Source organism: Aedes aegypti, chromosome 1 (assembly GCF_002204515.2).
Source record: "Aedes aegypti strain LVP_AGWG chromosome 1, AaegL5.0 Primary Assembly, whole genome shotgun sequence".
NCBI classification, from domain to species: Eukaryota; Metazoa; Arthropoda; class Insecta; order Diptera; family Culicidae; genus Aedes; species Aedes aegypti.
Window position 1 is genome coordinate 206575418 of NC_035107.1, and position 24425 is coordinate 206599842.

General features: G+C 35.7%; 1 protein-coding gene across 10 annotated transcripts in view; it reads right to left on the reverse strand.

Annotated features, from left to right (window-relative positions):
* Window positions 1-24425, reverse strand: part of LOC5577980 (ecotropic viral integration site 5 ortholog) — a 117688-nt gene that overhangs the window by 87583 nt on the left and 5680 nt on the right. For 7 of the 10 annotated variants that reach the window (XR_002503226.1, XR_002503225.1, XM_001656666.2 and 4 more), the window contains exon 2: window positions 23436-23759. The gene's annotated coding sequence lies outside the window, so the exon portion shown is untranslated. Of the gene's footprint in view, window positions 1-23435; window positions 23803-24425 lie in introns of all 10 variants that reach the window. The other 3 variants (XM_021857337.1, XM_021857336.1, XM_021857335.1) reach the window with 3 other exon arrangements.

A 24425-nucleotide genomic window follows, 5' to 3' on the forward strand; every position in this document is an offset into this window, starting at 1 on the left:
GCACTTCGGTCCGCGTGACTTCATGTCGCAATCATTGGCATAGTGCCCACGATTTCCACAATTGTAGCACCGCACTTCTTCGACAGTGGACTCGGATGTGTCGCTCTTGGTGGAGATTTTTGAGCTCTTTTTCACTTTTTCCTTCTCGGCTCTCACCACGGGCTTCGCGCTACTACGACCACTGTCTCGCATTTGGTTTTTCATTTTCTCGTATTGCTTCACGCGGTCTTTCAAATCGTTCACTTTGGTCGCACCAAACAAACACACTTTGTTCACCGGATCATCGGTTATGCCACGAACTACGTAATCACACACAGCCTCCTCTTCGATTCCACCGCGTTTCGCGATGTTTTGCATGTGGTAGATATACTGCAGATAGGATTCGTCACTCTTCTTTTTGCGATTTCGCAGCAGCTCGTGGATTTCCGCACTCGTCACTTTATCTTCAAATTCTTCTTCAAGGGCGGCTCTCAACGCAGCCCAATCATTGAGCCCGGATGAACTACTCACAAACAGCTTCGCAGTGCCTTTCAACAGTCTGCGGCCGTAAACGAACTTTTGCACGCTATTCCAACCGAAATTGTCACACGTCTTCTCGAAATCGTTCAGCCACTCAAGCACACCGCGATCGGAACGTTCTCCGGAAAACTTTTCGAGCGAGTCACCGATATCGTGGAAGGTGAACTGCGGCGCGCGCACATTTTCTTCTTCGTCACTCGAACCCATTTCGCGCTGGTTTCTCGTAATTTTCGGAGTTGATGTGGTGACTTTTTGTCCACCGACGTTTACCACTGTTTCGTCTTCGACCGTGCTATTTCCTAAAAGCCTTCGCACGAGCGTCGCCTTTTTACCACTAGTCGAGAGGTTTTTTCTCCGCACACATTTCTCGCAAATTCCGAATGGATTGTTGCGCAAGCTGCTCTTCACTTTCGGACATTATGCAGCATCTCGTTTCACGTCCACACAAACACTACTCTGCTCTCACAGGCGAAGATATTCTCCATTCGACCACATATCTCACAGTGGCGGTAGGATTTCGCTTCGTTCTCACAACTCTCAATTTGGAGACTTCTCTCCAATCTCACAACACTCGGGATTTTTTCAACATTCGATCACACAATATGGCGGCACGAAATTTCAATTCAACACATGAACGAAAATCGCTTTCCACTCAATCTTCCGGAACTAAAAACACTGGGAGGCAATCCCGGTTGAGCCCCCATGTAAGAAAAAAGACGCGTTTAAACGATTTTTTTTTATTTAATGATTGCCAATTCAGTGTTAAAATATGGAAAATAAATCACTTCACCAAATTATCACGGAGCGGTCTGAAACACTCCTAATCTCGCGGAAGACCTCAACTCAACTGCCGCGCTTGGCTTCGAAAACGATTTACTACTCTTCTTCATAGGTCTCTCGCATCCTCACATGTACATATCATTGATCCTTAGTTTTTGAAACGCTTACAAAGAATTCGTCATTCATCCTTAACAGCCTAGTTATAGTAGAACTCTTATTTGGTATCAAATCTCTTAGCGAAAAGCATTCTTACAAATTGGGGCAGACAATACCATAAAAAAGTCAATCGCCTAGAGGTATGCAACTCCTGATGTAAATTAAGTAGTTCATTGGATTTTGTTCGAAATATATATATGAAATACGTTTGTTAGAATTAAAAACATGTTTATAGGTGTTGTATTATATACATCCTGTACTTTAATGAATAAAACCTAATCCACGTTATCCAAGCCAGTTACAACAGCAATGTTCTGTTTTACATTATGGGAAAAATGTAAGCCGTAACCGTATTCATAATTTACAATTGACTTCTTCTTCTTGGCATTATGTCCTCACCGGAACAAAGCCTGCTTCTCAGCTTAGTGTTCTTATAAGCACTTCCACAGTTATTAACTGAGAGCTTTCTTTGCCAAAGTTGCCATTTTCGCATTTGTATATCGTATGGCAGGTACGATGATACTCTATGCCCAGGTATTCTCGGTTTCTAGAAGCAAAAATCACTACACCCTAACATTCCTTCCCTATCCCAACCTACTGTAAGGACTTGGCCGGCGCCGTTATTGATCAATAACATTAGATCTGGTAAAATTACACTTCGAGAGTAAGCGGAAATTACCATCCCTTATTCATTTGGGTCGTAGTGCAATTCTTACCAGTTCCGATCAATCGCGGAGTAGCAACCATTAGCATGTACAGTCAGTCTATGCTATGCTTTTAGTCAAACAAAAATTATACAATTTGGATGGAACGTGGTCTTTGGACAGACCCTCTTCCCTCAAAAATGACCACGTAACTTCTGGACGACCTCTTTTAGTATCCCTCGAAGTGTATTTAGGCATGCAGATACTTTTTAGAGAGGTAGTACCTAATTTCACGTAATACTTTCGGGATAAAACTCAATAATTATTATTAAATATTATTTTAAATCAAAGCACCATCGAATGGTATGAGATAGGAGAATGCTCTTCATGGCAGTGTTGCGGTTAGGGTTGTCGCAAATTAATCGATTGTTTCGATTAAATCGAATGGTATGAAAAGTTGCTACAGTATTAATGTGTATTTCCATAAATAAATAATTTTATTTTAAAAGTGCAAAATTAGACAATGTGTTGAATTATAGCACTTTACGGTACACAATTATTTTCTTTGAGACTATTCTGGTTCCGATTTGAATCAAAGATAAAGATAAATATTTTCGTAAGTTCTTAAACAAACATAAGGTGGACTCTTAGCAGCTTTATTAGCTATGTCAGAGTTTGGCTATGCCAGTTCAGTGTTTATCAATAAGTTGGCTCAAAAATATCTATCAATCCCACTGATCACCGCGGCCAATTCTGTGGGGTTTAACCAACGAGCGCTTATAGGATTCGCCACGAGAGGATAATTGAAAAAAATGGCTGCTCTTCCAACCTTCGTCCCTCTCTGTCACGATTGCGAAACTGCATATAAACCATGTTCACTGAGCGATCGTGAGCTTCAATGGCTCAGGAGTTCAAGAAATCGTAAATAGACAACTTACTGACTGCACCAGCCAGGCCAAACGAGAGTCAAGTCGAGTGGCAAAAAATGATGGAAAGAGAAGAAGAAATTGCCACGATAATTGGTGTTAATCAATTCAGCACGCTGGAATTACTCCGCCGTAATCGAGAGAGTACACCACATATAGGTACAACTGAATATGTATGTGTTGGGGTATTGGATTCGGTACTCAACTATCAGTCTTCACTTGGTGCACACTGTACACCCACATAGGAATAGCTTGACGACCGTGCACAGTGGTTCGATTTAGAACAAATGACGGCCAAACCTCAAAATCTCATTTAAATTGTAATTATTGTATTATTTTGCTTAACTTATATATTTGACATATTTTTACTATATTTAAGCATCATGGGCTTTTGATGTTCCCGGCATTTGATTCAAACGCACACACCAATAAAATGATTTTCATAATCTGCCACAACCCAAGTAAGTCTCTATGCGTTTTCTATAATTTCACAAACAGAATAATTATCAATGTATCTTAGAAAATAAATTATAAAATGATTTAATCTAACCATTTAATCGTTGTCAATGCCAAAATTTGTTGGGAAACCTCAATAAACAACGAAGCACTGTAAGAAGAAGTTTAAAATAGTCAAATTTCACGTGATGTAATAAATAGACTCTATTAAAAGTAGGGTCACACTACGACCAGAATTCCGATCTCAGCTGTGCAAATCTCGGTTAAAGTTCGTTTGCTGACATCTCAGCTTGCTGATATCAGCGGCATCTAAAGGTGTTGCTGTAAACAAACCTGATTTCTTACTGATATATCCGTCCAAATTCAGTTGCTGACCGCTCGGCTGTGCGGATGTCGGTAGAATGAAAATAAGCCGAGCTCAACTGACTGTGTAACACAGTCAAAGGGTACTTTTCTAGCAACTATCAATTTTTTTGCATTATTTTACTTTGTATGAATTACTCATACAGAGATGAATCAGCCTTTGGCTGAAAATCTCTCTAATACAAAAAAAAATTATTCGACTCAGGTTTGCTTTAAATATTTACGAACAATTTGTATGAAGGTACCATTACGCTCTTTGCTTCCTTTAACTTCATAAATAGCTGTTGAATTAAAAACTGTATACATTTTCTTCAAAAATCATGTCCACAGCCCACTCGAAGAGCTGTACAAAATGCAATGAATCTGTTCCAAAATATGGATATAAATCACAAAATTAACACTTTAACAAGCTGTTTAAAATGTTCCAACAAACCTACAAAAATATTATCGTTCGGAGAAAACTACTTGAATTATTAAAATTTTTACCGCCTTCGTACCACGGTGCATTGGTGCGACGCGGAAAAATTCTCGTGCGGTTTATTACTTTCACTCGAGAACGGGTGACTCGCGCCGGAGTAGCGTGGTAATAAAGATATTAGATTAAATTGTCAGCTGCAGATTAATTGATCCATCCAGTTTGGAAGGGTTTCAGTTAAGTGGTTCCTGTCAACGGTAAGCGAGGGAGCATGACCAACCAGATGGAGTAGTAACTAGTGTTCTTATTTGGTTTGCTATCGGTAATTGACTGCAATATCTTGTACATTTTCGAAGATTTATAACATTTATTCAGTGAGATTGCGGTTAAATAGTTTCAGCTACTGTTTACGTTCCACGTATCGATATTGAAGAGTGAAATAGTCAACATAAGAAGAGATTGAGCACCCAGAGATGAAAAAAATCGTTCTACGGATATGGTCAGTTCTTAACTGTTACCGAGTTATTGAACATTTAATGTTTTAGGACATGTTCGTCTTTAAGTGGTTATCACTTTGGAATAGTTCAACGAATCTCAATTCTCTTACTTCCATTTGAAAGCTAATGAGAATTCTAATAACTTTACATATACTGGGTTTTGCAAATAAATCCATTTTTAAGAGCAAATAAGTTCAAATGTAGTGATTTTTCTCTTGTTTTTGTCAGATTACTTTGAAAAATGCATAAGTGTCATTATTGTCTTATTGGCAAAGTTGTGTGCTTCAAGCAGCTCTACAATTCGTTCTTTGACACTAAACTGCTATCTCTACGCGTTCTTTTGCAATTTTGATTTGAACGCGCCACTTTGGATCATAAATTTTCGTCCGTAAACGCAACTGTGTTGCAAAAGTTGACGCGTTTTTTGCATCCGCGCACAGAACACTTGATCTCAGCGTTAGACAACAACAGCTTGGCGCGTATGATGAAGCACACACTGCTGTGCGTTTATTTGCATGCTGTTTGAAACTTGAAACTAGCTTTGAATGTATCCCAGTCCCAGTTTTACTGTGAATCTCATTCAATTGTTAACGCCAAGAATGGTTAACAGTTAGAATAAAACCTTTAAATCGCATGGTTTCGATGGTACCAGCAAAATAGAAGTGATAATCGTGAATTCGATATCCCTAGGGATAACATCCTGATAAAGAATACAACCCATCAAATTTTATGAATTTTTTATGCTCTCCTGGCTCAATTTTATGTTAGACACTCCTTAGAGAATTTTTCAGCAATACACTTGAAGGATACAGTTTTTTTTTTTCAAAAAATTTCTTTTAAAAGCTTATGCTAATATTTTTCATTCTTCAACCTCAAAACCTAATTTTTCCAGAGCTTCATCAAGACATTTATTCGAAGATTTTTCCAGGTTGCCTATAAAAATTTATCCAGAAATGTTTACAGAAATGTTTTTCAAAATTTTGCCAGAAATTAAATTGTTTAATGATTCGTTCAAAAATAACAAAAGAACTTTGCTGGAAGTTTCCTCAGCCCTATTAACTATTCAAGAATAACTTGAGAAATTAATTCAGGAATACATCCAGATATTTTAAAAACTGCATACACAGAGGAATTGTCAAATAAACTCTTCTATGAATTTGTCAGCTCTTCTTCAAGAAAATGTGCATGATAACCACCATCAAATTTGAAGCGGAATTCGTTTAAAAGTGCTTACAAAATTCCTCTTGATAAATTTATCTAAGGATTACACCAGGAATCTCTCAGGTTCTCTCATAAAACCAGGATAATTGTCAACAAATTCAAACTGGATTTTCTCCAGATAATTTTTGAGGAATCCATGTCATTTTAAATTCAATTCACCTCAAATTATCCAAATCTGATGAATCTAGAGGAGCTGAAAAATTGTTGAAACAAGAAATCAAAGAATGAGTTAATGGAAAAAATGGATTCCAGGAATCCTTGAAAAAATCCTCAAAAAACTCGATGGACAAATGTCGGATAATATTCCTTGGAGAACCACTCGAAGAGATTTTGAAAGAATCCTTGATAAAATGTATTTACTGGATGAATTGTGTAAAACAAACTAAGGGTAAATCTGTTAAGAAAACTGATTATGCTCTAGCTCCATTTTGTGGGAATATGAAGAACCATCCGTTGTATTCTGGAATATTTGATAAGAAAACTCGTAAGGGAATCTTGTTGTAAACAAAAAATCGTCAAAATGATTTTAGTTTGTACTCTTCGAGGAATCTGAAGGCAGTTCTTTCGTAAACCTTGTTGATGAAGTTCTATAAACAACTTCTGGAAAAGCTTTTGAATGAAACCTTAAAAAAAAACTTAAGAGTATCTCAAAAAATAAAATAAATAAAAATTTGAAGAATTTCACGACGTCACGCTTTTTAAACTCGGTTTTACAACGCACCAGCTTGTCGTGGGCTCGCTTGAAAGGACAAGAAAAAAACAGCTGCGAACAGCTGTGTCTCCGCAATATTATAAAGCCATTTTTAGAAATTCTTAGTAGTATCAAAAATTAATTGAAAAACAAAAACGGGTGAATCAGTAGAAGACTCATTAAAATTGATTTGTTATAATTTTGTACTAAAAGGATGTTTTGAAAGAATTCATGGAACAACTCTTGAAGGATGCAATACAGAGTAAAAAAAATAAACAATCGTGTACTTGAGAAACTTTGGCATAAATTAATGGAAGTTTTCTTTGGAAAACTGTAAGGAACTAACGAAGAATTATCTAAAATAACTTGGAAAATCTATGATAGAGAAAATCTGATAAAATTCATTGAAAAACATCTTCTACAATTAAAAATTTGAAAGAATTTGAAAACAAAAAAAAAACAAAATAAGTTTTGAAGAAATTTCTGGGAAGTTGACATTATTTTACCTTTGAGATTTTCTAATATTTTTACATAATTCAGAATCGAATTCCAAAGAAAAGTTGAAGACGATTGCTCGTAGAATTTGCAGAAAGATTTCATGCTATTTTTAGGAAGCGTTAGTTAGTAATTCATGAAAAAGTAAATCGAAGTTTGACAAAATGTCATGTGAGAACAATGCAAAAATTTTCGCATAACCTTCCAAAATTGTTTTGTGAAACTTTTGGAGCAATTTCTGCAACAGTTTTGAATAAACAAGTGCAAGAGTCAGAAATAAAATGATTTGCATGGTATAAATAAAAAAAAATGAATTTTCGCAAAAATTATATCAAAAAGTATTACCCGAGTAAATTTATGAACAAGTCTCTCGAAAAATAACTGTGGCAATCCTAGTAGAAATTCGTACAGGATTATCATAGAATAATTGCAAGAAAATTTGTTAAATATCTGTTGAAAAATAACCGAATAATTTCTCCAAACCAGTTCCTAAACATATTTCAGTGTTTTTAAAGCTTTTTTTTGTAGAATCCTAAAAAGAATTTCCAAAGAATTTTTGAAAAAAAAATATAGAGGAAAAAATAAAAAATAATATTAAATGGTTTGCTTACAAAACATTAGAACAGTTTCTTTCAGAAAACAAAAAAAAAATAAAAGTCCATGCAATAAAATTGAGAGTGAAGCTCATTCTAGACAAGTGGCAACATAAAGTTAAAATCATTTATGGCATTATTGACTCAATTTCACTTATCACTAGAATAAGAATCAACTGGAGTCTTACACTGAAATTGTGATTGTTACATTGAACGAATTACTTTATAAGCCTACTAAACTTAGGACATAAATCTATCGAAAAATTCGTATTGCATATAGTCTTTCTGGGAATTGTTGAAGAGATGTGCATTTTATTAATAACTTTTTGATTACAAAAATTTTCAAATAAACGTTGAAATATAACTACTGAGTATAAATACAACTAGGTCGGGGTAGGAGCATCCTTAGGAATCGAGTAAACAACAACAGAGGAAACTTTGGTCGTATATAAGAAGGAAAGGAGGGTTGGGAGGTGTTGCTTTTGGAAACCTGGACCGTTGGTACTTCATATTAGGGGTGGTTGCGGTTCACAACAGCGTAGGTTCCCCATGTCAGGGGCGGCTGATCATCGCTCGAGTGCCAGCGACGGACTATACACTATGCTTCTCCGGAAATCTAGGGGGTTGGTGTCAAGCTTTGCAACTAACTTTTACTTACTTTACTTTCGATGGCGCTACGTTTTTTCAAGACATGACCTGCGCCACAAACTCAACATGTTACGCCCGCAAAACCAATCCATCCTACATGCCTCTACACGGGTAGAAATCAGTGTAAAATAAGATTTTGACTCATGACCAGTGCTGTAAACATTCGACACTTTGCGCGACGTTCGTTTCGTTGCCATGGTCAGAAGCCACAGCACGAACTTTAGAATGAACTTCGACAAACACAAAAAAGTATCAATTGAATGTCGTCTTACACGATGACATTTGCATGAATCATAACTTTTGCATAGAATCCAGACATCGGATCATAAACAACATGAATAGTTTGATCTTGCCTGTTATGTCGAATGTGACACAGTGAAAGCAGAACAGAAACAAACAAAACCGTAATGTTTCGTAGCGAAGCTATCGTGGTAATTCAATTGACATTTTTCTTTTCGACTTTCATTTGATCACTCGTGTTGTGCATGTTTAAGGGAAGCGCTGCCAAATATCAGCGAAAACATATCGACTACCGTGATTGCTCACAACACTGCTCATGACATGATGATTTCAGAGTGTTTTCAGCTTATAAAAATACACCATGATTAAAAAATAAATGAAAACTAGATAGAGATTTGAACCAAGAACCTTCTGAATGTGAGTCCCGTACCATACAACACTACCACTTTATCTTGTTGAAATGAAAGTGATCGAAACGAATGAAATGATGCAATGTATACCGTTTAGTGTTGCCAATCTGAAGGTTACGCTTATGATGAATCAAGATTATGACTCCAGAAACCATGATATCATGACCTAACCAAATTATGAATTCCATTATTTGAGAATCAGTGAGAATTTTTTTCCGTGTAGTTTCTCGATCGTTCCACACTTGCAAGATCTTGTTCTACTTGGTCGAACCACCTAGCTCGTTGCGCCCCTCTTCGTCTTGTACCGGCCGGATTCGAGGCGAACACAATTTTTTGCAGGATTGTTGTCCGGCATTCTCACAACATACCCCACCCATCGTACCCTTCAACTCTTAATAACTCGATATTGAAGGGACTATCGAGTTACAGAACACAAGGGACCATCGAATTAGTCATGAGAACCAACTTTTATTATAGTTCTTTTACTCGATAAGCCCAAAACGTGCTCTTATCGATATTAGATAACACAACGAAAATGATATTTGAATCGAAAATAAAAATTTGGGTTTAGAACCAGTGCTTAAATTGTTTACCTAAGACCAAGCGGTAACTAGAACGAAACCTGTGAGCCTGTGTTTGCTTCGAATAAGAACTGGAAGGGCACAACTAACCATTAGTGCTCATGTTAATTACGAATTAAAATAATGCAACAGCTAGAAACACCAGACATTAGACAACCGATCGGCAAATGTATATACTCCATGTGCCAGTTTTCCCGGCGTGCCGGCTCATTCTGTCTTGTAAACACACGCCGAATCGAAAGCTCTCAATAACAAATCAATCGACACGCTGCGCCGATCAATTATGTAATCATGTACCGGGCAGTGTCAGTGGAGCTGTCTGTCGATTCGGAAAACTGGACTTCAGATCAACCTCCACAGTGCTGTTGATGCAGGCAGAGAGCATATCTACACATAACCGTTCAAATAACCAGTTCAAAATCGATTATTTGACAGTTGATACGCCCATAATCGTATATCACTAGTGGTATTTCGGCTCTTTCTCGCGTCCGTTTCATCCTTATTCCGGCTTATTTATCTTCCATTGCACAGCTTGATCCAAATTGGCATTTACAAATATTGCCCCAGATAAATTGCCATTATCTGAGACGACTCAGTCCCAAGGCGGTCTTTTTGGGCGGATGTACGGAACTCACATAGTTGATCATCTTAAGAATAGCTGAATGTTTCGATTTTTACCTTTCTCTACGGACTGTTCATTTTATAAAGTAGACTGGACACTTTGTTTATGAAAGATATATCTTTTGTATTTATGAAATCATCTTTTGTTTGAAGACCCAAAAATTTATTGTCATTATCCTGTAAGGAAATTGACTATTATTTTGGTGTCTCTATTATTTTCACAAAATCGTATAATATGTATCGAACGATGTACATAATACAGATTCCAATTCATTAATAAATTTAGGAGATACAGAATGCACAAGGTGTCCACTTTATAAAATGAACAGTCCTTAGCGTGGTAAAATCTGCCTACTTTTCTCCCAATCAAAATGGTAAAGTGATGGTGGCTCCTCTTAATGGAAACGACGACGACCGCCACTTGAGATGCGCTTCTTCCACTTACCAACGTAGAGGAAGCTTGTTGTTCCCCTTGGCCCAACGTCCAACGGTGCGGCGTATGGAAAAAAAAAGAAAATCGATCTTCGTCTCGGGTTTCATAACAAGAGTGTCTGGTTTCCAGTGTTTACTTTTATTCACCCTTGAGTATGGCTTATGGGCATCAATCCGGTGGAATGTCTTATGGTTTTTCGATGTAACTCTTTCAAATCAAAATATAATTGATTCAGATTTGTTTTCGTCGTATAGTAAAAACAACAACTCCCACTAAAATATAGTAGCTTATGATAAAGATTTCATAGATTTTGGCAAGCAAAGCACTACATATCTTGCAAATAATCTGCAATCTGCAATAAGAGCGTAAGTAACCCCATCGATTTCTCTTCATCAATTCCATTCTCTTTGAATAAAGTCGACAAAATGAAAGTTCGATCAATTTAACTCAGAACGCTAGGCTGTGATGCAATATTGTGTCCTGGTGTGAACAAATGATATTCAACTTGCATCTTTTTACTATTTTACTGTTTTCTTCTGGACCATCATTCTGTTGACATAACTTGTGAACCATCATTCTGTTCAAAATGACCTTTTCAAAAAGTTTACTAATGGAGGAAAGCAAACTGATTGGACGATAGCTAGAAACTTCTGCAGGATATTTGTCAGGTTTTAAAATTTTTCCATTTGCCAGGAAAATATGCCAACTGAAAACATTTGTTAAATATATCAACCAAGACGTTTCTTGATGAGGATGTAGAAAATTTCATCATTGCCAGGAGCTTACATTTTTTTGAATTTCTTAATAATAGTTCTCACTTCTTCCAAATCAGTCTCCCAGGAATTTTCGAAAACGTTCTCTTGATTGAGAATATTTCCGAAGTCCTGAGTAACTTGTTTTTCTATTGAACTAGTAAGTCCTAAATTAAAATTGTACGCGCTTTCAAACTGCATAGTAAGTTTTTGAGCTTTTTCGCAATTAGTTAGTAATAATTTGTTTTCCTCTTTCAATGCTGGTATTGGCTCCTAAGCTTTTTTTTTTCAAAATTTTAGATAATTTCCAAAAAGGCTTACAGCCAGGGTCCAATTGAGAAATTTTATTTTCAAAATTTTTGTTTTTTAATTGTGAAAAACGTTTCTTGATTTCTTTCTGCAAGTCCTGTTATATAATTTTCATAGCAGGATCGCGAGTGCGTTGAAATTGCCTTCTCCTCACGTTTTTAAGACGCTTCAAGACATTAAGATCATCGTCTATAATCACGGAATCAAATTTTACTTCACATTTTTAGAATTGCAATGCTCCTGGCTTCAACAATGGAATTTGTTAAAGTTGTGGAAGAACCACAGGGCAATCAAACTCAGTAACGTCATTGTGAGTTCCGTATCACCCACAGCAGATCGTTTGACGTAGAATGGAGAAACGTCAACGTATGATGAGATGGCAGAATAGAAATTGATCACAGAAAGTTTGATTGGACTAGCGTTGGCAGTTGAAGTAAAAACTATAATAGATTCTTAAATCTGCAATTTGCTTGAAGTTTAGGTAAATTTAATATTCAAAAATGTTTGTTAAAAATTTGATTATTCTAAATTTGTTATAGTTCCTAGAACGAAAGTTTACAGTACGGAAGAATACGGCGTTGAGTAACAATTTGCTTAAAAGTAAGACTTGCAATATAACCTAAACCTAAATGAATAATAAAATTAATGAACTTGTTGTACCTAGGAATTAAATAAGTGGCATACAGTAGTGTGTATCAAGAAAATAGTTTCGGTAGCGTTGAGATAAGCACGAAAATGTAAGTCTTGAAATGTAAAACTGATCAATTGAAACGAAAATCCTTAATAATTACAGCTTTAAAGCTACAATAGGGTCCTAAAGCCCTGTCCCAATATTAGTGCCAAACGCTTAAGTTTAGGACAAAAACACTTGTTTACTCAATTTTATAATGTTTTTCGTTTGTCTAAGCCCAAAAAACATTTTTTTATGTTTTCAATAGACACCCCTTGGCTTAAACTCAAATTTCGGGTGTATTTTGTTTTCCGTGTCCCTTCCGAAATGTCAGATAGGAACAACCCCAGTGTTAAAACTAAAAGCCCTGTGGTGTTTTTGGCGACTAAGCTAACGTCAAACATGATCTCAAGTGTCAAGGTTCATTTATGGATAAAATTTTTAAATTAAAGTTGAAATATGATATAGCCGTTATTTGAGTGGGAAAAATTGCTATAGTAGCTGCAGTAACATGCTCTTTCGTGTTATTAAATAAAAACAAGATTTCATTAAACATTTTAGGACCCTATTGCTGCTAAAAGAGCGTGTTTCTCCTACCGATCCGAAACAAAAGTTTCAAGAGCATTGTCAATATCAAGTTTTGTTTGTGACGAAATGTTAACATGAAGATTAGAGTCAATATATGTCTCATATATATTTCAGTCGGCTCGAAAATAATTGAAAGTGAAGATGATAGGATTGAGAATCGCTTCATGCGATATTTGAAATGTAACAGGGACATGATCAGAATCAAAATCAGCATGAGTAACTAATTGGCTACAAAGATGACTAGAGTCGATTAAGACCAAATCAATCGTAGATGGGTTTCTAGAAGGGCTATCAGGGTATTGGATTGAGAAATATCCTGAAGCGCACTCATCAAATAAAATTCTGCCGATGGAATTACTTTGTGAATTATTCCATGACCGATGTTTGGCATTCAAGTTACCAATGACAAAACATTTTCTGCAAGTCAGTTTGGAGCAATTTGACATGCTGCCCAGAGCATTGAAAAGGCAAATAGGCAGCTTTGAAAGTATATTTACCAAGCTGTGTTTCAACAGAGATATCTGAAGTTTTAAAAACTTTAGTTTTAAATAACGAAAACAGTTGATGTTTTATACGCCTATGAATGATGATTGAAACTCCCCCACATGCCCCATCAAGTCGATCATTACGATCAACAAAATAGTTTTTTTTTTTTAAATTTAGATCCAGGTTTCAAATAGGTTTCAGTAATAACCGCTATATGTACCGTAAAATGGGGTGTTAAGGGATGAAAAAAAAATTCTACCTAAATTTTGAGCAACTTCTAGTATGCTAATAATTGAACAAAATACAGTCCTACCATTCTCCCGACGTGTATATCAAAAGCCAATTACAATGAAAATGATCCTATGGCAGATTTCTGAGATGTTCATAAAAATGGGTGATTTTTGACGAAAATGCAAAATGGGGTGTTAAGAAATTTGAGCTTCGTAAGTAAAACTATATTTTGCCAACAGCAAAAAAAAAAATATTTTGGTCAATATCGATGATGTGTTCAATCTAAAGATGATATTAGCGTCGTGCGGGGTGACATTGGGCCATAAGGGTGACTTTGGGCCAAGATTTTTACAGCAAACTAAAAGCGGAATAATGAAAACAATGTGGCAAGCTTCAAGAATACGTTATAATTAGCCACTGGATCGTCATGGATTAGTTTTTTGACACCCGCACTAGCCATGAGATGCATCGAAAAGGGCGGTCAAAGTCACCCCCTAGGCCCAATGTCACCCCGCACGGCGGTACTTCAATATAATTCAAATTGGAACTCCTGCAAACGTTAACCGTTTTAATTTACCTACTAAATCTCTCACACATATTGATTCTTTTTTCAACCAAGCTATAAGTGCATCGCACAATTGTCTTGAAAGGATTTGTATACTTATATGCAGTATTCGTATCCTAGAATAGTGCAGAACAACCTTGTCATGACTCGTCAAAAGAAGAATAATTTCAACAAGCTTTCAGTTTGAATAGAGTAAGTGTCCAATTTGCCTTTTCAATAAAGCACCACCACAAATAACGGATTTGTATGTAACACCCAATGGCATAATAAAAAAAATCTTAACGAAAAGTTTCCAATATAAAGCGGAAATCGCACACACTATACTACAATGTACTGAATGCTCGACAACACTTAACACATGACCACGAGCAAAAGTTTTCCAAAAAGAGATCGGAATAACCTTATATTATTATTGTTTATCTAGGACGTAGGTAGTTTTAAAAAAAAATCAATAGCTCCAAAACCATCTCATATTAGATAACCATTTCTATTTTCAAACTTTTCACCAATGAAATGGAACAACTTTTGAAAATACTATCATGAAAACCCCATATTTAGATTAATCAGTTTTTATCTTTTAGGTTATGGCCTTCAGTCTATTATGCTCAAAACGGATTTTAAGTTTTCATCAGACGTTTCGGAAATGAACACTTTAAATCCGTTTTTGAGCATAATAGAGTGAAAGCCATAACCTAGAACATAACCATCACAGTCGTATCCCCAATTCAGTTTTAATCTACATTTTACTAACAATTTTACCAAATTTTGAGATAAGTCTTTTCTGGTGATATTCAGTGACTTACGAAATAGATCCCTTAACTTTCCATGCAGGTTAACTTCACGGAACAACCCAAAGCTATATTGAAATACATAACGGCATAAAACAACTAGTAACTTAGAAAAGTTAGAACAGATAATATCTTAACACCCACTTATTTTCAAAACGAGCCTTTTTTCATAAAAGTTTCTCAAAATCGAACCCCAGATATAATTTTAAAAAGTTTTTGTCTGCACTATGATTTCAATTAAATTTACTTTTCTTCTACGTTACTCGCGAATTTTTCTCAAATATATTTCATGGTTTTGTAGATGAATGTATTTAGCCCATAAAATTCGAACAAAAATGTTTTGAAAAGTTTTCAATATCTAGCAACCACAATACTTCATATTATTAGATAGCTCCTATTGCATAATGCAGCTCTCAATCCTCCGAACAAATTGAGCATTTCAGATGATTTATACATCGATTTTCCACGTTTCTGTGATTTGTCAAACTTGACTGAGAAGTTCAATCCCTTAAAACCCCACGAGTCCTTAACACCCCATTTTACGGTACGTTATTAGCTGTAAGAAAATTAAACAGCTCGTTCTATTTACCATACAAGGAACGAGCATTGTAATTCAAAATATTTAAATTATTATTTATTGGATCCAATAGAAAATGGTAATCCAATAATAATTTGATTAGTAAATTTTACACCAACTCGGACTGCTTCAGTCATAGTTCAATTAGAAAAATAAAATCAGTGGGAGACATGTCATTTGAAGTGGGTACATTATCTGATGCTTTTCCGTTAGAATTTTCGGTAGACGAAGAGACGGAGCAGAAGAACCTGTGTGCGCCAAGATTTTTTTCTATCTGATTTAAAACAAATTGAGGCTCGCCTACGCGAAGAGTAAGTTCAAAAATTTTACCTCTGAGGGCCCTTGCAATTTGCGCATTCAAACTTATCTGTATCATCCTTCACTGGACAGACGTCCTTAGCGTGAGTAGAACCTCCGCAAATCATGCATTTAGCATCCAAGCGGCAATGTTTTGTTCCATGACCCCACTGTTGGCACCGACGGCACTGAGTGGGGTTCTGGTAATTTCCTCCAGGTTTCTGGAAATGTTCCCATGTCAAACGGACATCGAACATAAATCTTGCTTTTTCTGAAGCTTTAATATTAACTAAATAATATTCTTCAGAAAGCACATTCCGAACAATGCCAGATTGGGTTCTCTTTTTCATAATGATTACTTGGACTAAGGAAAATCCAAGTAAATCAGTTATTCCATTTTTGATCTCTTCAGGTGACTAATAGTCACTTGAAAGACCTTTCAAGAGTTTTCGGCGAAACGCGACAGTCTCCTTTCTTTGAGATTTGGAAGGAAACCTTGATTCCCCTAATAGAGTTCAAGATCTTCTGCCTAAATCCCCCAAATTCGGAATTCTTTGCTTCCTCACTTGAAACAAAGAGCCTGTGCTAGAGACTGCTTCGATTTGGTGTTCGGAAAATTCGTCATATAGCTCATTTCGATGCAATTATCAACATTATCCATTTCACCTTTGGAAGAAAGTTCGCATTCCGGAGAAACGTACTCTCTTCCATTCTTGCCACGTTTAGTGACAGTTTCAAACCCCACTTTTTTTGGAAGGAAGTTGTAAATTCATAGATTCACCCTTCCTTTTTATCTGTAGTTGCAACTATGTTTAGTGAATAAACAAAAGAAGACGTGACCTTCGAGGGGTTTTTTCCCGAGACGGTGTCCAAGAAGGATTATCATCGCTAGCTTTCGCTAACGGGTCCAATGAAAAATCGAAGGCAAAATAGAAACAAATAGTATTGTAAAGTACTGTTTTAGTAGCACTGAAAAGTACCGTTTTTAATTTTAGCACTGAAATGTACTGTAGATGTAGCACTGAGAAATACTGTTTTCGTGAACGCACAGCTCGAAGGAACGATGCGCACAATACCTACATCTTATTTTCAAGGAGGCAACGCGCATCATAAACGCTTAATCGAGCCAAGAATCAGGCTATGTCTTGTTTGAGTTACTGTTAAAATTTCGAGTTTTGCCATGGCATGCGATTGTTTGACAACGTAAACTGGTTTCCAACTGGAAGAAAGTGTACTGTAAGATCTGAGACAAACGGTAGAATCAATGGTAATCCAAAATAAAAATGAAACATTTTTTTATTTGAAAAATTCAACTTTTAAAATAACAATTGGTGGGTCGAAAACTAATTAAAAAAAGCATTTCGATTGACCAATTTCATTTACATTTTCACCTAATCCGCTGTTTCGCTATGCGATGAAAATAATTCGAGTAGTACGTGTGTTTGTCTGTGATTAAAATATGAGGATTATTAAAAATTTTAGCACAAAAGTTTGATGACGACCCCATATCTTAAATGCTTATTGACGTAGCGCTCGCTAGAATTCCGGCTACAACACATTTCCATTATCTGCGAAATTGCCAGCTGGTCTTCGCACTTGTTTGCACAACAACCATATCCATCCGCGAATTTCCTCCCATACAAACGGGATCTAGCACAAATGTGACATCATTTTCAAACAAAGCCCATGGCATTCGTTTTTCTCGCTGTCCAACTCGCATCAACCACGCACAGCGCGAAAGGCTGAGTAGAACTGACTTATACCAATAACAATTACCCAAATGGTTGTCATACACGGCCGTGTCCGTGTAGTATTGTGCTTACGGTAGAACAACTATTACTGGAGTAAAGCAACGTAGATACCGTAATTCGGGGTGTAGTTGATCAGCGGGGAGAAGTTGATCATTCCTGTACCCACATGTATAAACTGTTATAAGATCTATGACCCGATTTCAATTATCACAATTTCTGAGTTGTGGCATTCAGGGTAATTATTTCATGGAAAAACATATTTTTTAAGAAATGTTTGATGAACTGTTGAAGGGTTCTTCTCCAAACAATCGACTATTTCCACGACTATACAAAGCTACAATTTCAATAAACTGTTTCATACATTTCAGATATGTTCTGTGTACCCAGTTTTGAATTTGTATTGAGGATACAAATTTATTTTTTAGAGAAAAAATGATCTTTTTGCAAGAGGGTTGCTAATTTCAAAGAAAATTGCCTACCTTTAGGCGTTTAATGTGGTGTAATCTGTAATCCACAACTTTCAATTAAAAAAATAACCGATTTATCAATAAGTTGTAGGATTTTTGAGTCTTGATTCAGATTCAGAGACCCCAAATTTAGTGAATAGCATATTTCTTTATTTTAGGAAACCTATCGCAGTAATTGATCAACTTCACCCCGGAATCAAAAACACCACTTTTTGATATCTAAAAAATGTTTTCGTTATTATGATAATAATTCGTCAAAATTTCGTTTGTATAATTCGTTAAACATTCAACCAGTACAGGTTTTAAAAATATTTAGATGATAATACATGCATCCCGCTAGGAATTATAGCACAGAATCGCTCAAAAGTGATCAACTTCCCCCCAGTTTACGGTACGAATATTGACGAAGCTGTATGTAGCAAAGCTCTTGTCTAGTTGGCGAAAACCAGTGAACAAGATCGACCTTTACCACCATCAGCTGTATCATTCATTCAGCATTTTCATCTCTGCCTCCCACGCGTCTGCCAACCTGACCAGTCAAATGTGACTATTAGGGCGAACCAATAGTAAAAATACAGTTTTATATCAAAATACGTACAAATATGGTGAAATATTTTGCACAATAGATGAAAGGTTTACAAACAAATAAGAATGCCTTACAACATTCAAAATCATATTTACAAATCTAATTAATTTTGGTCATCCTATCGTGAATCACTGATCATACACCGGCAGTAATTACACAAACGGGCCGTGTGTTAGTTACGACTGACTGGACGCTGACAATCACCGGTGCGTTAACAATAATATATTTACCCAATCAACAAACAGAATGCAACGCGTATAATTTGAATTAATTTGTCCAAAAAAATAAACATCTATCTTTGAGCGAAAACGACAAATAATAAAGTTATTAGTCGTCTTCGGTTTTAGGTAGCCTTGAATGGCTTGTCTGAATATACTTCACATTCTGATTCAGCTCTAGACTGGACGTCAACAAAGAAACGCGATTATTGGAAGTACACGCTTAAGTTTAATCCATCAATTATTTGAATTTAGTATAAAACATGATAAATTCTTATTGTTGTAAACACAAATGTTATTCCCAAAATATGTTTTATTCTTAGGGCAACATGCTTAAGGTCTTAATCTCCTGATGGTTGCTAGGGATGGTATAAACAAACTTTTGTATAGGGGGATAATAAAAATTTTCGCTGAACGTTTCTTTACGTTCTCTTTCATCGATATCTAAACCACATTTACAGATGTATATGTACACGAGATGGAAGAGAATCTCTCTTTGTTACTTAGGTCGTTAAGGAATGTTCAGCGAGAGATGACCTGTCCCGTTGAGATTTTAGGAAAAAAGCCCGATTTTTGTGACTCATATCAAACAAATATTGGATTGTGCACTATTAATTATTTTGGGAATTACTATTACTTCAACAATTTCGTCAAAAACTAACAATATTTTCCCGAAGAATTCATTTATGGATACATTGACGGCCTTTTTAAGAAATTTTTCCATGAAATTAGTTCAAGACACCTTCTAGAATTCAACCGGATTTTTTAAGAATAACCCCAGAAATTACGCAAGAGACTCCCCCATGAAATTCTTTGGAAATTCATCATAAATCTCTCAAAAAAATCCCGGAGTTCATCCAATGATTCTTTACTCGATTTTGCTAGGATTTCGTCCAAGATTTCAATTTAGGACATTTTCAAGGACTCAAGCACTTCACAGATGCTTCCAGTGATGTCTAATACTACGTTCAGACTAGAGCTTATATTACGCAATATAGGTTCTCTTGATATCAGATATCATACATCTAGTTTTCACTGGAAATAATAAGTATGACATTTGATATCAAGTTAGCCTATATTACGTAAAATTAGCTCTAGTCTGAACGTAGCATAATGATTTCATCCAATGATTTTTCTAAAAATATCTTTAAAAATTATTCTAGAGATTCCTTTTATGGTTTCTTTGGAAAGTCCTGAAAAAATCTTTGAGAAATTTCCCAATGAAGTTCTCAATTGATTTATTCCGATTTTTTTTGCAGGGTATTGGAAGGGCCCATTTTTAAGACATTGTTGAAGAAATCCCTGAAAAAAATCCGTGGAGGAACGCCTAAACAAATTCTATAGTAACCTCTAATAAAAATTCCGTACCAATGCCTAATGAACTCATTCGAGGATCTCTGAAAAACTTCGAAAAAGTTTAGGAAAGTTTTGTAAATGCAATTTCATAAATAATTATTGAAATATGAATGGAGGCGGCAACTGTAAACCATCACACGAAATAAAACAAAAGCTTTCATCAAAAGAAGCTTTAGAGTAAAGATTCCCAAAGTGGGCGAGTTCACCCGCCTGGGGGTGATTTTCAAGGGGGCGGTGAAAATTTGAAGGGGGTGGGGCGAATGTTCTAGTATGTGATAAATTGAAAACAACAACTCATAAAATTTGTAGTAGACAATCATTTCAATGAAAGAATAAACTCTTTTGCATTTGAAAAATTATTGATACCATATCTCTCTTTCTTAATACATCTGAGCAGAGATGTCAGGTTGTTTTTTTTGTCTAAGCCTGTAAATTTTGTCGGAACACTGCAAATTTTTATTAGTATCTTTCAGATTTTTGTAGAAAGGCGACTTAAAAATATAGAACATTCCAGGCAAATCTGGAAGGTTGTCAACGCTGCCTTTGAGCATGCTCATTTTAAAATCATTTAAGGCACAATTTGACGACTGTCAAAAACAAAATGTTAGTGTGATGCATTCTGTGTTTGTACCTTTTTGAATAATAAGCATTAATCAGCTTGAGTTTCCAAAAGTAACGTAGCTGAATAATTGATGTTTACAGATATTTTTTTAAAGTAGAAACTATATTACATACAAACTGCCCATCTATACCTACTTGTTCATGTTCTATTTGAACCTTATGAATGGCGGGGCAAATATGCGTAGAACGGCAGCAAAGGTATTAACCGTGATAATTATATTTTATTTTTTGGCAGTGTTATTCGAACAACACGCGGAGCCGTTCCCATAGGGAACGTTAGCCAACAAGAAGGACGTTTCAAGTAATACTGTTTCATATGGAATGCCCTCTTCAACATCTAATTAAATTTCTCTCGTCGTTCCCTTACTGTACCTAACCATCTAGCTTTCATTGCTTTTTTCTCCTTACTCCTTCTTACTTTGAGCAAAAACAGACCGATATTCCGGTAAAAAAAAAATGGAGTAAAAACTATATGCGCAACAAAATTAAATATTTCAAAATCGAAAAAACAATGTTTTGATAACTTTCTTAAAGGGAAATTTCAGTATTAAGCAACTGATGCTCTTATTGTTGGTATCTGTTTTTTTCACGCACAATTTAATCGATATTACTTATTTTGAAGAAATTAGTCACTTTCCTTGTCTGTTCAACAAGTTTTCGAATATTCGATTCCAGCGTATTACTTTGCATAGTCCTTAATATAGTGATTAATTAAGAGTGAAGTTACCTTAGGATTCAACATATATTACAGTCGCCTACAAGATTCACTTTTCGGTGGCAAATGCAATGCTTCACAACACCTTCTTTCTACTTGTAAATTTCGCAAAGTTCGAATTAGATTTTTTATACTATTGGCAATGTAAAAACCATATTTAAATAAGATTATCGCCACATATTTCTACTTAGTGACTAGTCATTTTTCTTGTTTTATGGACTTCCTTAGGAATACTTCAATAAATTTAGTTTTAGATGCTTCAAAGAATTCAACCTAGCTTATTTCATAAAAATAACTACAGAAATTACCTCAAAGATTCGATCAGAAATTCTTGCAAATATTCTATCAGTCCCAAGACCTCTTGGAAACAGGCTTGATAATTCTCCTCAACACCATCAGAGTTCGGTGACATACTCTAGAGCAGCGTGCTGCCAGTGCCTCTTTGCGAGGGAGCCAAAAAATGCTAAGCAGCGAGGCAACGAAAAATGAGCGAGGAAGATGCAGCACAAAAAAAAAACCGAGTTAAATTCCATCAAAAAAGGGTGCTCTCACAACTCCCCGAGGACTGACTGTTCGGGCGGCAGACTCGAGAGTTCGTTTGAAGTGTGAGTGATGGTGAGCATCGCAACGAGAGAGAGAGAGTGTCTGAAAAAATCCTCGCATTTTTCTGCACTCTCACTAGAATCGCTTGAGGATCTGTGTTGAAAATTTTGAGTTTATTTTTTTTCTCCTCAGAAAAACGGCAAAATCGCCTCCTCTTTGCCTCGCAGAGGAGTTTCTATCAAGCCTGCTTGGAAATTATCCAGTGATTCTGCCATCGACTTTTTCAAAGTTTCACATCACAACATCTCAAAGAATCTTAAAGAGAAGAAGAAGAAACCTAACAGGAACAAGGAGATAAAAGTTTAATACATAATCTAACCTGATCTGACATTTCTTTTAAATAGGGTATCTACAATTTTTTTAAATAGCTTTAAATATACATCTCAAATAATCCTAAAGAGAGCAAGAAAAATTCTAACAGGAACAAGGAGCTAAAAGTTTGATTCCTAATATAATCTGACCTAACATTTTTCTAAGAATATGCAGTCCAAAGTAAATTGGACATACCGTTACTATGAATTTGACATTTCTATTGGATTTTGTCGTTACTGTCAAAAAGATTTTTCACGGACTTTCACAGAGGAATACTTCAATAAATTTAGTTTTAGATACAAACAAGACTTCAACCTAGATTTTTTTCTAAAAATAACTACGTTAATTACCTTAAATATTAAATAAGGAATTCCTTTAAAGGTTCTATCAGTCCCTAGGATCTTCCATGTTTTACATTTCAACATCTCAAAGAATTTCTCATGAGATACCTCCTGGGATTTCCTTGGTTGACTAAACTCAGAAAGATTTCAAACAATAGATTACTTATAGCAGAAATGCAGAGTCATCTCTGTAAATTTATCGACACAATTAAGTGCTAACCTTCAAAACCATCGAATTTTTCATTTCACATTTCGACCATGTATAGGGTTGCATTTTTCCTATCTTATAGCGATCGAAATCACTTGCAATAAATACATAGGTAAATCCAAATTGCTCTGGAATTCAGGTTGTCAACATCTGCCCATATCAACGGTGGTGATACATATATGCACGATTCATGTGAGCGGCGTATACATTAGATAACATAGTGTTTTCTGCAATTTCGATGGCCTGTGACAATAAGTTTTGTATTGAATAACGCAATAAGCCCCCGATAGCCCAAACCTACCTACCTGGTTCAAAATGCTGCCGCATACGTCATATTTCGGCGATGAGCACATCCAAGCCGCAGAAGCAATGCCATCGACCGATCGCTGGCACAGACGGCAACCAAAGCCAAAGCAGAGAAGAGGTGAATTTTTTAATGAAGAGAAACTTTGGGCTCTTCTCCTGCTATTTGTATAGGTAGATGTCTTCTTCGCACGTTTCTACAACTTGTAGGTTGCTGGTTGCTGCAGGTTTATTTCTTCGCTTATTGCCGCTAACAACTGCTGATGATGAATTCGATTGCGTTTGTTGTTTTTCGATTACACACAATTTCTGCCAAACTGCGCCAGCTGATGATGTGGTTGGAGGGTGGCCATGCAGTGACGGACAAAACTTCAAGACCAGTTCACTCAATTATTTTATATTTGCTGAATTACTACAATTTTAGCATATTTCCATTGTGATTTTGCGTCTACATTTTTATTTTACTATTTTTTTAACAAATAACGCATTTTCAGAACCTAATAATAATAGAAAGAATTAACATGACACAAAATTCGCGGCGAAAACATAAGACCACTTTTGCAAAAATAGTATTCTACCAAAACTAGATAGATTACAATACCATACATTGTTTTTTTTTATAAAATATCTTCAACATCTAACAGTAAACAGTAAACTGCAGTAAACACATTTTGATAATAGGGTGGGATATCTTTAATACGAATTATTCGTTTTCTTTGTTGTTCATCAAAACTTTTCTAAGTTTCAAATGTTTTCTTATACAAAATCATTAGGATTTTTTTTGTGATAATTAATCAAAACTTCAGTCATTTTTATTTCAGCGCTATCAATCCTATTTCATGACTTCAGTGTAGTATTAACCTCAAAATATATTTATTTAGCAAATACCAACAGTAAATCCTCCAATGCTACTTACCCTGATAAGTTTAGACGGCAACATAAATCTGACTGGAATGCGTTCAGGCAAACTCAGCGACCGCATCTCTATAAAA